The sequence below is a fragment of the Paramacrobiotus metropolitanus genome, unplaced genomic scaffold, assembly GCF_019649055.1.
Source record: "Paramacrobiotus metropolitanus isolate TYO unplaced genomic scaffold, Prichtersi_v1.0 Parri_scaffold0000115, whole genome shotgun sequence".
Lineage (NCBI taxonomy): Eukaryota > Metazoa > Tardigrada > Eutardigrada > Parachela > Macrobiotidae > Paramacrobiotus > Paramacrobiotus metropolitanus.
In genome coordinates this window covers 403,171-417,446 of record NW_026570335.1, presented here as the reverse complement: position 1 = coordinate 417,446, position 14,276 = coordinate 403,171, and positions in this window count along the sequence as shown.

Genomic DNA, 14,276 nt, shown 5'->3' with positions numbered 1-14,276 from the left:
GGGGTTAAATGTTGTATGCGTGGCACGGGGATGTTACTTTGGGATAAAATTGTTGCATGTAGCGAACATTGTTATTGCATATGATCCATTGCGGAAGTGGTACGGGGTTCATCTTTCATGTTTTTGGTGACAAGGATAAAAGAGTGCAAATTTTTCATTAAAATTACTGTACTCGCCGCATCTTTTCATTTATACTCGTATTTTTTAACTCGTTAATTAGAAAAAATGAAAATTAACTATTGTTTCCACTAATGAATTACGTAACTTAATGAAATTAATGTAAATTACTGTACTCTATTGTTTAATTTAATTAAAAGTAATTAAAAAGTTAATTATAGGCAGGTGGTACTGTATATACAGGCAGGTGGTACTGTACGGACCCCTGGGGTGTTCCTGGCAGTGGATGTCTGTGTATTCTACTAGGTGGCAGACCGCATTATATATATGCGGTCTTACCGTATACGGTAGGGCCAGTCGTAAGAAAGCGTATAAGAAACGGGTCTTAATTTCAAACGGTTACAGCAAACGATGTAGCGAAGTGGCTATGCGCAGGAGTTTCGTACTGCAGTGCTGTACTGCGCATCGTACGTTACATAGCAACCTGTGACCGTTGATAAGAAGGTACGAACCGTACGATAATTGATTGCATTGCTTGCATGGTATAGTTTTTTTTTACCTTCCCTGAAATTTATTTGGCCCCTGGGGGCCGGGGGGTTCTCCCATCGCACCTGATGCTAATATTGGCACGGGCAAAAATTAAATGCAATGGTAGGAGGCATCCAAATCGGGATTTTTCTACTGCATCATAATTATGCGAATGCGTTTCTATGTGTAACACACCAGATTCTGTGGTAAAACTTCATCCTGCGGGCGCTACAGTATGCTCATTGTGTCACCGCTGTTACAACATACAACGGCGAATTTTTGGTTCCGACTTACTGCAGAGCGTGCGGTTGTACCTCTGTATGCGCACTGTGCTAAGTGTGTTTGCTGTACTACGGCTGTGGACTGATTTTAAACCTGAATCAGACTGAATGGATCTCTCTGTATATAAAGAATGCACAGTGCCGAAAATTTAATATCCTCATTCTCTGTAAAGTTGTGAATAAGCAACATCTTTTTTTCGTCTCTGAACCAAAATATAGGAAACTGAATGTAGGATGGGTGACATGGGAGACGTGCCCTTTTAGAATTCCGGGAAAGTGGGTACTTGAAAAAATTTGGACGGGGAGCACTGCTTAAAATCGTAACCGGTCTTGCAAAAGACTGAAAAATTACTTTACTATTTTCTGTTTTCGAACGAACCTCGTTATTGTACTTTTTTAACCAGTTTTAAAAATCTTCACTCAAAACATAGGCGAAGGTTTACCGTATTTTACAGTAACCACAAATGTTACAAACTTAGTATGTGCACTCGTTTATTAAAGAACCATGCTAAAAAATGATGTACCGCAAAGCTGTTTTAATTTGGCTCCCCGATTAAATGATGTTAACACCAATATTTATTTGCACCATCAATCTGTCCTGTCCGGGGCATTCAGCAGTTAATTATTACACTTCTTAAACAATACATGTGCAAGCAGCTGGCCGGTGGGCAACCTAAGATTCAGGCAGCCAAAGCCTCGTGCAGCTTAGATACAAGTAATAACGATAAGTAACAAGAAACGACGTCCTGTCATTTCGACCATCCGAACATAAGAAAACATCAGGCAGCATAAGAAACACGATATAATTGTAATTCGAAAACAGCACTGATTGCTTGGCTACTGCCCATGTCGAAGCGTGAGCCGGATTTTTTCCCATGGTCAGAATGTCTACGTTTTGAATGTCTACGTCAAAATGTCTACCTTGGCGAAAATGGAATGCTGTAACCAAATCTATGCCAGCCGAAACGAAATAAAACGGAGGAAACAATACTTAAATTTATTATTCCCCAATAGCTATATTATTATTATAGTTATAATTTAAATATAATTTATTTCGAAATGGCTACGCGCGAGAGCCTCCCGCGCTATGAGTTTTGGCTGCGCGCGAGAGTTTTTCCCTGCCCAAAAAATTACTAACAAAATGCTTGAATCTGTTTATTACGATATGGCAACTAATAGTTACGGGAAGGTCACATTTTAGTGAAAGAAATACAAAATCTGACCGTACCGGCGTTTAAAATTTCTAATAATTCGAGTTTTCACAAGTCTATGCCGTAATGGCGTCAGAACTTAAAGTGGGAAATAGATATGAATCGGACGCGAAGTTTTTGAGAGCGGCGGGGCAATGGAGGAAACGAGCACATCAAGTCTTTATAAATCCTGGCGGCAATGCCAATACGTCAAAGACGCACTCGCTTCATGACACGTTCCCCTACACTCGCCTACAGCACAGTGAAGCTGGTCTGCAAGAAAGCTGGCGCTTACCGCCCGCACCGGTGGGCTTCAGTTCCCATAAAGAAAAGCATTACGACAACTCTAAAAAGTAACTACCAAGCAGTGGTCCGCTTAAAGCCTGTGGATGGCATGATGGAGGTCATTCACCTGCCGGCTTTAGAAGACCATAACCATGAGGTCACGGAAAAGGTCGCCCAATATTTCCAGAAAGAAGACGACTGTTCGAAACGGAAAAGAACACCGCGGAGCGACTGATCGAGAGTCGGGTGCCACCTCGATTTATAACCAACAATCAATACAACGAGTCTAAGACTGGCTGAAACTGCAGTAAAACTTCCTGTTTGTCCGTCCGGAAAGCAAGAGTCAGGTTAACATCGACTATCTAGTACGTCCCGGTCTACGGACAATCACCCGGAGGAAATAAAGGCCTAATATACTCGTTTGCCTTTGCGTATGACCGGTTTTCGGGCACGCAGATTCTGAACGCCCACTATGCCCGGGATGACGAACTGCGCCACTGGTACATTGCCGCCTCCTCCTAGATCGCCGGGCCGTAATCCTCGAACGAAAATCACGGTGAAAGATCATAGCTGCACAGTAACAGCAGCAGATACGGTGGAAACACGCTGGCGGTTGCATTTGCCTAGCGGATACAGATCAGTTGCGCTGCGAATATTGCTCACATATTAGCAGACCTCAGGCATATCCAGCTTTATCATTCCCAGCCTGGTATTGCTTTAACAATTTTTTTGGTTCGAAGTCCAAAGAGATAAGCAATAACCAATAACAACACATACCGATGGACTTATGCGAGCGATGTTTGAATGCTACGCTTACTAGTCATGCATCACCGTAAAATGCATTTACTTATCGTAAGACGATTTGCATGGGCGGCACCGGAGACTCGGAGAGCAGCGAAGGGATAAGGAATAAGAAATAACAGGAAATGATACTTCAAGAATTTTGACTAAAAGAACCTCATAATTTCCTTACAAAATAATTGTCGCTTTAAATTTTCTACCGAGAAGCTTCGTAGTACGTTGCTAATTGCGCGTATAAGAGGGATACAATTAGCGCGATGGATCAAAATGTTTTGCACCGCTCTTCTACAGAATGTGCAGCTGGGATATTTTTTGCAAAGAAGACTTCGCCTTTGTCAAAAATTAATTAATTAAGCAGATCAATTAACTAATTAAGCAGATCAGTTGCTAATTAAGTGTCAGTTCATTTTGTGCCGCTGAATGAAACTGGAAACGTTTACCGCTGTTAGCCGACATGGCACAGTACATTTATGAATTAACGCAGTGTAAACTGTAATTGTAATTAACGTAAGTAGATAAATTACCTAATGGTCTGAAAACAGGTGAATTTTTAATTGCTGATGTACACGCTTATATAGATATATTACATGTATGTGTATCAGTGTATGTGCGTAGTAGACTGTTGTTTTCATGCTTGCTGCCTGATGCCGTGATGCGTATTTGCAAAACGGAGCTGTTCACGCGGGTATTTCTAAAACGTGCCGTATCTTTCCTTCGACCAGTTAAAAGCAGATCGGTTCGGATTGTTATGAATCATAATCCTGGTCAAAACAAAACCAGACCGGAGATAAGAAAGCCAAAAGTGTTTGAGGACGCGTAATAAACGCGAACAATAACTTTCGGCTCTGTTTCTTCACTTCATCTCAAGAAAATAATAAATTTGACATATGTGGACGTGTGTTGGAAAACTGAACTGCAGGAAACGTACAATTTCCAGTTTTTGCCAAAACTAGTGGTCGGAAATATTCCCTGAGATATTCTCGCGCGGTTTTTTGTCGCTTGAACTTTTTGTTCGTAGCTTTATTTTGCCGAGAAAAACTCTCGCGCGTAGTCAATGCTCATAGCGCGCGAGAGGCAGGTCCGGGCTATAATACAGTTTTAGCCTGTTTACCTGCAGTTGTACGACTGCAGCTTACCTGTTATCAGTACCTGCAATCTTAATAGCAGCGCTTTACATAAAACACTGTCAAGCCACAACGTAAACCACCAGTTGGCTTACATCAGAAGTACAAGGGATTGGTTCGGCTAGACACATTTTTCCCCCTATATATATATATATATATATATAATTAGTATTTCGTCTGCATGTATTTTCATCTATATTTCGTCGAAAAATGATCTGTACTTCAGCAAAACACAAAAACACGTATTTTATATAAAAACCAATTACATGCAAGCGTCGTGAGAGCGAGGCCCCGTAATTCACCTTCGGTGAACACCGGTGTCTGTAATAGTAAAGACCGTTCGCATTGATCTCCAGAAGAGCTTTTATCTATTGTTGCTTCATTATTTTTGTTAATCACTAATAATTATTATTTTTCAAATCCGTGTTCATAAAACTTCTATCATCATTTTTTTTAAATGAGCTGTCGATATTTGATGTTTTCAGATACAATCAGAAAAACTGGTCGAATACAATAGATTGTTTCAAATTTAAAACCAATGCTCAATTCTTAATTCTTTCCCAGAGTTTCACTTTTTAATTTTTGTTTTAAAAAAAACGACACAAAAACTGAAAAAAGAAGAAAAAAACAAAAAGTCCTTTCGTTTTACTTGCTGCTACGCTCGCTTCGCTGCGCTCGCTCGCGCCGCAGCTTGGCGTTGCCTTCGGCTCCGCTTTCGATTTCGATCAGGTCAGTTGCTTTGGTACCGTTTGAGTAGTAGGTAATGGTAAACTATTACGGTAACCCGTAATGTTAACCCATTGGTAACCCGTAATGTTAACCCATTGGTAACCCGTAATGTTAACCCATTACGGTAACCCGTAATGTTAACCCACGGTAACCCGTAATGTTAACCCATTACAGTAACCCGTAATGGTAATTTGATACGGTAATCCGTAATCGTTACCCATTATGGTTAAGTAGTTTCGTTTAACTTGCTGCTACGCTCGCTTCGCTGCGCTCGCTTGCGCCGCAGCTTGGCGTCGCCTTCGGCTCCGCCTTCGATATAGATCGTAACGGTCACTTGTTTCGGTCCCGTTAGAGTAGAGCGTAAGAGTATTCCATTACGAAACGCCATAATGGTAACCCGTAATGCTAACTCATTACGGTGACCCATAATGGTAACCCATTACGGTAACGTAACCCATTACGTAGCTCATTACGTAATGGTAACCCATTACGGTAACCGGTAACAGTGAACATTATGCTAGCAGTGAAAATGGCAGAAGTAAAAATGAAATTCATATTGATAAAAGTCATTTCGTTTAGCTTGCTGCTTCGCTCGCTAAGACAACGGACAATCCTAAGATAATTAAACCGTAATGGTAACCCACTACGGTGCGCGCAGTGGCGCAGTACTTTAGTCCATGCTACCACTATAACAGCGGTAGCGTGGTTAACGGTAGCGGTGGCGCCCATGGTGTTTACGGTTAGGTAACGCTAGGTAACAGTGGTAACGCCGGGCAACAGTGGTAACGCTTGGTAAGACTGGTATCAGTGGTTACGGTAACGGTGGTTGCTATTTCTGACTTTTCGATACTTTTTCCAGTTGTGTGATTCAGTTTCACTATGGTAACACATTGCGGTAATGGTATTGAAGTTCACCGGATTGTAGACGTGGTCTGGAAGTGAACCCAGTGAACCAAGCTATTTTACCAAATTGTTTATGGACAATTTTATTCAGTTTTTCTTGCTGATTCTGAAAAACGAAGAATTTTGGTCCTGTGACCTTTCCGTGCCATGGTTTCAATGGTCACGTGACCGTTTTCTGCTTATAACTATGTCGAGTGACCTTTTGATGACCTTTAACCTCGAAGGTCTTACTCAACTCGACTTGGCCAACAAGGTAGGTTAGTGGTTCAGGTGGTTCAGTTGTTCGTTCACTGCGTTCACCAAAATCCTTGTTTCAGAGTGACCTTTATAAATCTCGAGAATTTCCTCAAAACATATATTTACAACATACGCTCAAAAGTCTTAGAATTTTATGAATGTTAATAAAAAGTTGGTTTCAGCGATAGACGAAGATGCCGTGGGGGGTGATTTTGATCTATATTACTATTACAGACATAACTGATTCTATCAACCACTGAAGCATTCCTTTCGGCTGCACAGATATTTTTACTGTCTATAAAGTGTTATTAAATTTGAAACAGTGCGAGTGCACCAGACACTACATTAGTTCGATGACTCAGTCACTTCACATGATCCTTTCACTGGAAAGTGGTGTGTGCCCGGTGATGTATGTACGGCAGTAGTGGTAGCTTGGTCACCTCCTCATATAACGGAACATAGTGACAGCTCGGGCACCGACTCACCTACCGGGGTCTGTGCACGGGACAGCAGTGCTAACTTGGTCACTCGTTCGCTAACGGGCTTTTTGCACTCGTGCAAAAATTGTTTTCGATGACAACATTACATTTGTAGCCGTTCTTGTCGTAATTACGGTATGCTAAATAAATTCAATCTGGTAATTTAATTAGTAGAAAAGGCTTTCATTTTTCTACTACATCTTAGTTGGTTTACGTGGCAACATTGCATGGTTAAAAATACCACGATGATAATTATTGTAATAATAATTGACTGTACTTGCATTTGGTGAAGGTAGTCAAAACTCTTCGGCTTCGGCGTTTGAAGCGGGAGAGGTTTTAAAGAAATGAATACTATCAGGCCGGGTTTTCGGCTACGGGCTTTCAGAATATATTATTGGTTTTGGTCAGTCTTTTCTGTTTTGCCGGCTCTGGTGTATCCCATTCGTGGCAATATAGATCTGAATCTGGATATATATCCCATTTAAAATTTCTTTAATAATTCCGCTAATGCAATTGAGGGTCGGTCAAGGGTCGCTCAACAGGTTATAAAAATGTCCATGAAAAAACAGACTGACTTTATTTAAAGTATTGACTTTTCACCAATTCACGGCATGGGGGAGGTGTAAAGTATGATACATAACACGCTCCACTACTACGTATCGCTGCAGACTTCACGCAGCAGCTAAGCGGCAATGCTAAAGTTGGTATTTTAACTTTAATTCAAAAGTACCGAACAACTCCGAAACGGACTAAGAGAAAACTAAAACCAATTCAATTCCAATGCACACTCACACTGCGTTTAAATATTCTAGGTCAAGTGCACGAGTACATAATTGCCATATTTTGCAGCCGCACAAACACACAGAGTGGACAACGGACAGTACGTACATCTTCCTTAATAGCCCATATGCTTATGATTGATAAGACAACACGATAATTACCAGCACATTATCCATAAGGCACAAGACCACTGTTTACTCGATACACGTTACTAAATATAAACGTTAATTGCTGCTGATGATGGACACTGGCCATATGTGCGGCCGTAAGCCGGCTGTTTATCTTGCCGGCAATGACTGCGTCCGGTTATGTGCCGTATGTCCGTAACAAGTACTGGCAGTACTTCACATAAAGTACTGACTTTATGTAAAGTACTGACTTTTCCCCGATTCACGGATTCACGGCATGAGGGAAGTATAAAGTACTGGCAGTACTTTACATAAAGTACTGGCTTTATGTAAAGTACTGACTTTTCCCCGATTCACGGATTCACGGCATGGGGGAGGTATAAAGTACTGGGCCACTAGCAGAACTTTACATAAAGTACTGACTTTATGTAAAGTGCTGACTTTTCCCCGATTCACGGATTCACGGCATGGGGGAAGCAAAAAGTACTGGCAGTACTTTACATAAAGTACTGGCTTTATGTAAAGTACTAACTTTTCATCGATTCACGGCATGCGGGAGGTATAAAGTATTGGCAGTGCTTTAGATAAAGTACTGACCTTTCACCATGCTCGGTATTAGGTAGATGTGGATGAATACACACTGTGCAGTACTTCACACAATCCGGGCATAGTATGAAGGACTTCAACATGAGGCGCGAAAGTAAAGTTTATTTTATATCGTACTAAGTATAATAATATTATAATGTACGATCGTCGTACGTGCAGTCCGGGTTCGTACAACTTTTCTAAATACAAAATTTTGACGTACTGAAGTTTCCTCTTATTACAAAACTCCTGCGCATAGCTTTGATCATAATACCGTACATAACCGCAAGCCAGCACGCTTTTGGAATGTGCAATTTGACCGAATGCGGTATTCGGTACTCATTCCGGCTTATTGTCTTCGCAACTGTAACCGTAGTCCGTAGCCATAGAAGCATATGCCGAGATATAGTTTTGATGCGTTACTTTATTTATTATTAAACTGCGGCTAACCGTCTTTATTTGCGTATTCCTCCATCTTATCAAAATATTGCTGCTTATGAAGCGATGGTAGTTTGGATGGCAGTCAGTGTGGATGCGACAGTTTTATAACATTGCAGACAGTTTTGCCAGCCGCCCAAGGAGGCATACGCGGCTGAGGCAATCGACTGCCAATTGCCATTAATTTTACAATCATCTGTACGAGTACTGCCAGTACTGTATACGGCACTTGCAGTAGTTCATACTCATGCACTCGTACTTGCAAAAATACGTGATTCTTCAAACTACGAAAGCAGTGAATTCGGAACGCTTGATGCAAAGCGAACTTGCATGGAGCCTGGCAAAATGCAAAACACAACGGTCGCTGAAATTCGTAGCTTTTCTCTGAGCTACGAATGCGGAGATCGGGTTTTCCCTTGTGCATACTTTGGCTCAAGCGTTGTGGTGCACTGTCGTAATTTCGTTGATGGCCGTTAGATTTACTCCGTTAAACTCCGCTACATTCCACGTGTTCCCAGGACGAAAGGGGACAAAATATCTTGCCCACAGATTCTTACCACGATACAGTTCGACAACAGATTGGGAGTCTGCCAAGTACCAGCTCAGTTCACCTTTGCGGTCATGCGGATAGTATGCACTGATGCGGTATGTGCCGGGCAGTTGTTTCTTGATGACGGTACTATCGGCATACGCTCCAGCATAGTCGTTATCAATCAGATTATCGGCGCTCAATCGCGTTCCACGACATTCCACGCGTGTACGCTGTGTGCTGTCTTGAACTGGCCCTTCGACCACCAACTCCATACGGGCTTATCTGATATTAAAGAGAATTACCCGAATGTCATCGTAAGACACGTCAGGCATAAGTGAATGAACGGTGCGTAAGCCGTTTCCGCCCCAAACGACGACCGGGAAAGATTGCGGCACGTATCCTGTCGCATTGACAGTTGCCGTGTAATATCCCACTGGAAGATTTCGACTCCAGACACCATTTGGCTTCGTTGTAGTCGTCGCGAGCACTGGCCCGGAAACATTGTTCAGGCCGGAACGGATGTTGACACTAAGCAAAGGGGCATTTGTATTATCGTCACAGCTACCAATTCTCATGTATCTGAGATATCCCGCGGCTATGCCATTTCTGGTCCGGGTTTTTCTGATCCACAACAAGGGTTCCATTGTACCATTGCCGTCCAACTTGAGACCGCGATGAAAGTCTTGCAGAAAAATCGGAAAGAACCCCGGCATCTCGAATGTTATGCTGTAGGTGCTTTTCACTGACAAGGACAACGTGAATTCTCCGAAATAATTTGTTCTTGCAGTTTGACGATCAAACATGAGATCGTTTGCATCTCTCAGAGTGGCATTCAACGTTATCCTCTTGTATGGCGAGAAGGTCTCCGCATCCCTGGAATGCCAGGCGGCTTTCGTTGTTCGCTCTACAAACATTCAATTGGTTTTCTACAACAAGTACTCGGGCAAGGCGCAAATCTAATTGCACCAGACTGGGGAAAAATCGTTTTCCCGACACACAATAGGCGCTATATGACCTTGTATCGCTGTCAGCCCCGACTGCTGCCTGTCCTTTGCCGAGCATCGTGTACGTTACGAAGCATGGAGCAGCCTGTGCGAAATCCGCATTCACTGAGTTACACACAAAACCCAGCGGGGTAAAGTTATCTAGCTGCTACAGTACGCTTTGCCGTAACTTTTAAGGGCGTGGCTGTTTCCTGGCACGCAGTGAGGTCCAGCGGATGGGGGATGCGCAAATTGGCTGCGCCACCTGCGCCCGTTTGTAGTTCGGCCTGCACCCGTTGCACACCCCTCCCCATCCCTCGGACTTCGCTATGACCGACAACAAGTCAAGGTGAACTGCCAAATTTACAAAAATTTCACACAAATTTAACGCGGCACCGCACGTGCGCCATGTACGCACTGGTAGTTTCGCCCGCTGCGCCCTTAAAAAACCCAATGAATTTTGCGCGCGCGCGCGCCAGTTTCGGGCGCAAAATAATTTTAGAAGAAGCCTAGAAGTGGGTGCGTGCGCCCGTGCGCAACCCCCTCGCTACGGCCTCGGCTGTTCCCACCACCTTGCACCACCTTCTGGCTGTTCGTACTCACCGGAGCAATTGGTCGCTAAGTCAAAGCACAGAGTTAATTTGTTTCTTTCGGCTCCAAATACCTAAGAGTACATGCGCATTTGGTAGTGGTGACCGATAGAAAGACATCACCTTTTCCATTAGGGTTGCACAAACCATAAAAAAATGTGAATACCTTTGTCACTTTGCAGCTGCTGCTGTTCATGGTCATTCAATTTGACGCTTTTAAATTTCTTAACGTACGGTACTCAGGTGGAGGTGCTGTGCCGAACACTTTCCAGGCGCATCAGCGGCGATCGTACTGACTTATGAAAACCTGCACTGCCTTGCGACCGTGGGGCTCGTCGACGAGACGGAGGAGCTGGCCAACCGACGACCCTTCGCACCGGTCGGGAATACTTGAAGGCGTGACCATTTTGGCCTGGCAACGCGGTTGGAACTTGATACCCTTATGCAACCGTTGGTGGGCAGCCCGAACCCGATGAACAAAATCAATGGGCATAAAAACGCAGTTAATGGGCAAAATTAAAGGGAATATTGCGAATTCGTGATTTTGGCTGCCGGTGCATTCCGGCAGCGAAAATTACGAATTCTCTTGCTCGATACTATGGCGCCCCACGCCACACTGCTTAATCGTAATGTAGATAAATAAGATTAACCATAATCGCCTGGCGGATGTTGTTAGCGGATGATGCCGTCGGATGCACACAGCACACATGATTCAACATGATTCTGGTGCAGTACGTACTTTGCTAACAAGAAGCGCCAATTGCTTTATGGTTCATGCGAGCGGCGGCGCGGCGATCAGCGGGTGGAGGATTGGGGGCGAACGAAACTGCAGTGTCTACCCGGGAGGTTTCGTTCGCTATTCGCGCCAAATTATTCGCTGTTTCTGTTCGCTATTTGTGCCAGGGACACGAACATCATCAAGAAGATCTTGCAGGATGTGGAAAATTAAGAACTACCGCTCCACCTGCATAACAGCGTGCCCACTGCCCTGTTTACTGCTTACGTACCCTCGTATGTATGATGAACATACCGGCACGTGGGTATTACAGAGAGAAATATCGTTGAATTTTGCTTCCATTCATGCCGATATTGTTCTTGCTACAGTTACAAATTGCAAAAGAAACAGACACTTCCATACTATTGAATTTTATTAGGTATTCACATAAGCGTGCGGGCGTCGTCGATACATATTAATTTTAATATTTGTACTAACATAAGCCGCGTGAATCTGCGTGATCCGTACATACGGTACAGTCGCATTACATCATCGTGTACTGTGTACTGTGTAGTCCACGGCCTTATTCGGTGCGATTGTCAGCTCCACTCGTATCCAGCTGTGCCAGCATCTATCAGTACAGTGCGCCAGCTGCTCCAGCGTAAGTACTTCCAGTTGCTGATGCTTATCAGTTGTACGTAGTACGTACTACTGCCACTGCGCTGCTCTACACCAACTGGCCAGTCCGCTTGCCCACTCGTGTAGTTTCCGCCTTGCATCATCGCGTGACTCACCCGATCCTGCATGCATATTATCACCTCGCAATTCGCAAACGTTACATGCGAAACAGTGCGTCTGAGTTTCGCAGTGGACCCCCGTAAAGAGCCGCATCAGTGCCAGCTCGCTCTCTAGGCAGATCGCTGAAATCTTATTAGTTTTACCGCTACACATATTCCGTCTGTTTGTACGTCGTCGGTCTCTGATTCTGCGTCGCACGAGGAGCCTTGTTCTCTTCCCTAGTTCTCAGCTCCCTAATAATCCGCAATAACTAAAACGGCAACCCACAGACAGCTGGATCTGCGCAGCTCTTCACATCCCACTGTCATCGGGAACATCGGATCTTCAGCAATCCCATCCTCTTCTGTTTGATCACCTTCGGTTTATCGCCTTCTCTTGTCAGAGAACGGTATCACAAGTAGAGTTCTTGTCACGTCTGGATCATCCATCTACTTCTCACTACTTCCACACCAGCAATCTCTAGAGTAAGCTGAACAGTTATCGTTGTTCACATTTTTATGAAGCGTCTGTTTTCTACCCGCATCATCAACTGAACTGCTTTGATAATTTTTTTTTCTAAATTTACTTAACCTGTAAGTATTAGTTAGCGGATCTCAATGACAAGAGTCGGCGTCAGCGAAAGCGGCTGCGCTAACTGTCGAGCAGGCTTTTTGATCGTCGTGCAGTGGTTTGTTGTTCAATGTTTTAAATTTTTAACGACGGCTTCTCGCAAGCCTGCTCGATTACTACGGACAGCTGAAGAAGAAGAAGCGAGACTGAGAAACATGCCGTTTGTTAGCCGCGATGTGGCACTCCTGATGGTCTGCGAACCATATGTATCCGCTGCAACAACGACAGTCGCAGGCAACGTCAGCGTGCAGATGCACGGGCATGCAGTTTGGTTTGGCGAATTATGTCGAGTATTATTTTGTCGACCACCATAAACTCGATCGCATGGTGTCGATTGTCACAAGACATCGACTAAGAAAACTAAGGGGAACTGTCGAACTGTGAATGTACGAGGAAATAAAAAAGAAAGCACACGAGACATCCTAATAAAGCATAACAAACCAAAGAAAATCTAAAAAACCGAATGATACCTAAGAAACACGAAAGCCGGACTAGTAAAACGCTGGCTTGAGTTTGTGATGGGTTCGTCGTTTCTGTTCGACCTAGTTTTAACCAACAAGTTGCCGTCGAATTGCCGTACAGCATTGTGCTGCTCTGCAGTGTTTTGTAGTAGTTACAGTGTTTACTGTAACATTGTAAAGTTTGGCGAGAACATCTCAGAAAGCCACCTTTATGAAAGGTTTAAACTAATTTTAAAAGGTGGCGTTGGTTGTCTTACGGCTTTTGTTAATGGGTTTTGTTCTGCGTTCGACGTCAACTCTGGAGAGGAGTAGCCAAGAAACTGAAACAGCCCGTTTATGACAGTTATTTGAGGAGGATTGTTTGCCGTGTACAGAGTACGGTGAAGGGCGGCGCAGTAACCTTTGAGTGTGAAGAAGGCGAAAGGGTGGGCTTTTAACGGGCCCACTCACCCAAGCTAGATTCATAATCCGGAGAGCGTGATTAAGAAGCGCTAGATGCGTTAGCTTGTTTGTGATACTCTCTTTGCTCGAGGTCGTCCCACCGTTCCGTTGGTGCGACATCGAATTGGGGATTAAAGGTTTAATGGTTTGCGTCCGCACACATTCAGGGCAAGAGCCCATTTCGAGGCAGCAGAGTGGCAGACACTTAAAGAGTGGTAGCTAGGTATAATTGATAGCCGTATATGTAAAGAGTCTCGGTTTGGCTGCTCAGTGTACTCTGCATGGTTGACGATTGTATCCATGCGGGATCTCAGATCTGTCAAGTGGTACGAGTACACTGTTCGACCAAACAAAACGTTAATTAGCTGTATTTCACATGTTGTCATACAGGACACGATTTGACTGTATCGTATCTAACTGATACAATAAGTATGTGTATGTAAATTTAAACAATTCTTATGAAATTTGCTTCGCTTGTTTTAAACATGCAAGCCTGTTCACTAAAATAACTTGTCCGTGCCTGCCCAAATTTAGACGGGAAT